The sequence below is a fragment of the Morone saxatilis genome, unplaced genomic scaffold (assembly GCF_004916995.1).
Source record: "Morone saxatilis isolate NCDOM2014 unplaced genomic scaffold, NCSU_SB_2.0 Contig15, whole genome shotgun sequence".
In the NCBI taxonomy this organism is placed as follows: Eukaryota; Metazoa; Chordata; class Actinopteri; family Moronidae; genus Morone; species Morone saxatilis.
Window position 1 is genome coordinate 4,984,967 of NW_023339707.1, and position 3,083 is coordinate 4,988,049.

A 3,083-nucleotide genomic window follows, 5' to 3' on the forward strand; every position below is an offset into this window, starting at 1 on the left:
ATAAATAGTGCAAAAGGTTTGCATGTTAGCATGCTAACATTTGGATTTAGTTTCAATCAGTCCTATTTTGATCTACACTTTTACTATTATTTTTGTTTTTATAATGCACTTCTATTTTATTCACCTAAATGTTTCTATTTACTTTGACGGATGGCAGACAAAATGTGTATGAAGGTGTCCCTCTCTCTCCCCCCCCCCGGCCCTCACATACTGTGTGGACGCCACTGACACTAATATCTGGCAGTAAACACACATTTTCTAAAAAGCTTCATTCAAAGAAAAGATCGGAGGGGTAAATAAAACAAGCTTAAGCTAAAGCTAAAGTTTCCGATTCACTCTGTGTCCAGTACATCTCCAAAATAAATGTTTTCTACCAATAACAAACATTCTCAGCGGTTAAGTCAGGAACCGCCACATGTCAATCTCATCCCGTTGAAAGCAAACCAGGCAAATAACAGTAAGATTCTTCTGCCGGTTATAGCCTGTGAAGTTAAATGGATGGTAAAGCTGTTGATTTTGTTAACTGGGAGGAAGTTTCAGCTTTGCAGGATTCTTTCTTAAAAGGACTTATTTCTACTGGCTTATGTTTATTACTCACTGCTGTTTGCCTGTGTCCATCTGTTTGGCATAGTGTATATTTTGGGATATTCACCTACATGCTTACTTTTGTAACCATTACTGTTAACTTTGTTACTCTATCTTATCTTATCTTATCTTAACAAGATTTAATAAAAAAGAAAATGAAACAAGTTTTTAACATTAACTTTACTGTAACACTGGTATCAATCAGCTACAATTTATACAAAAAGTGAAAAAGTGGTCGTACATATTGATTTGAAAGGCCGACTTGACTTCAGGAATGTGTCATGAAGTGATTCATTGCCTTTAAAACCGTTTATGGCTGTCACATCTTATCATATATAATTGCTGAAATCACATTTCTTTTGTTGCCTTTCTCTATCTTACCTTTCACTGTAATTGTCTCAAGCAATAGTGGTCAGGATGGTGCCATTATCTTAATGTTCCAGTCGATGATTAAAAGGGTTTTTTAAATGACCGGCATTTCTTATTCAAGCATGCACTTGATGGCTTTCTTGTACTGAATTTCATGCTCTAGCTGTCATACATATTGCTAACACTGACACTCTAGACTCCACTTGGGATTTCTTAAATCAAGGAAATAAAAGTTCTTATACATCTTGGGTTGCAATTTTAGTTTGTATTGATATCAGAATTTACATTACTCAAGTGTGTACCTTACCTCCATATCTGTTATTATTGTAACTAACATGCTGCTGTTATTTTCCACACTCCATTATATACTTTATTTTCTTTTTGAATATGTTCTGGTGTTATGTACAAGTACAGTAATATTGCATAAATGCATTATCTATACTACGTTAATCTTGTATTCAAATATAGATGTCAAAAGATAATGTGGCTCATTTGTAACTGATTTGTGTCTCCTCAGGGTGAGATTATCTTTTATTTGCTGCATTAACCGATTTAAAAGTCAACAGAATCTAAAACTGGATCAAAGGGAAATGTGCTGAGCCCCAGTGACCCACAGACCAGCGGTTTGTTTGGACTGCTCCCAGGTCAGCTTCTAGAAACCCTTTGTTGCAGTGACCCAGAACCGATATAGAAATGCAGTACCAGCTGATCAAGCAGGGGATAAGATAAGATAAACTTTATTGATCTCACGCAGGGGAACTGAAGTGTTACAGCAGCAGAAGCAGATGCAGTATAGATAAATGACTCACTACTAAATACATTGTGAACATTTACAATACAACATGATGCATGAAAAAAACAAAAAATAAATGCTAGGCTACTAAATGCTACATACACCAACACAAACCACCAACACCAACTACACTGCAAGAACAGCCTAGTCTAGAAACAGGACAAATATTCTAAGATAGAATCAAATTTTATTGTAATGAGCAAAAAAAGAAAATAACAATCTCCTAATGGTATAAGCAAATTCTGCTTCTTTAAAAATGCCAATCAGTAAGCTGTGCTTATTACAAGATAGAAAAACTCAGTTACTCAGTGATCTAGTTACTTTTCATGCAAAACAGGCTTGACAAGATTAATTTTCTTTTTAGACAAAAAAAGACTCTTGTCCTAGAAACAAGGCTTTTTTATTATTTTATTTTTTTTATTTTTTTTGCTGTGTATAAAGTGCATTGAAAATGAAGAGAAACACGAACAGAGAACTGATGGACTCACTGAATGTAAAGTGGAATAAGGGGACAATTTTTGTTTTCATTTTGTATCCGTATGCTCAGTATATCCACAGTATGTGGCCAGTACTCACTGGTGGGGAAGCTACTTTGAAAGCATAGCTTTGCCAGCTAATTAATTTACACTGGAAGATGTTGAACTACAGTAAAGCTACCTTAGGGAGAAATATAGTTTGGTTAACTAAAGCCACTTAAAAGAAACAGTTCAAGTTACTTTGTTAGTATATAATAGATATATAAATATAAATGATCAAATTGACAATGCATGCAATACACAATTATAACAAAATATAAAGAGGCACACGGCAGCAAAAAATGAAACTCAGTCGAGTCATACATAAAACAAAAAAATACCCCGCTATTTATTGGAAAGTGCAATGAATGTGAGCTTTGGTTTTGTATACAGTGTCCATCAGTCAGGTACCTGACTTTCAGAAACAAGACCAAGTGGGGGTATTGCATTAAGCAAGATTACTACTACTATAGCAGATTCACATTAAAAACTACAGCCAGACATTTTTCACAGGTGAGTTGACCATCCAGTTTAGAAAAGCAAATTAAAAATCATTCCTTTACTTTTATGGCCCAAACTTGTTTGTAGTTTCAGTAGTTAACTACATAGAAAAATGGCAAAGAAAAGTAATTTAACTACTTGAATTACGATGCAAATATGAATTTAGTTGAGCTGCCAGCAAGATACTGCAAACTAATTCCACTAATTACATGTCATTCACTACTCCCCAGGCAGTGTTATAACCACACAATTCATTTTATCTTTCTGTGGTCCGGTTGTTGACCAACTCCAATTAGGCAAAAGTTGAGATTATCTCTAAA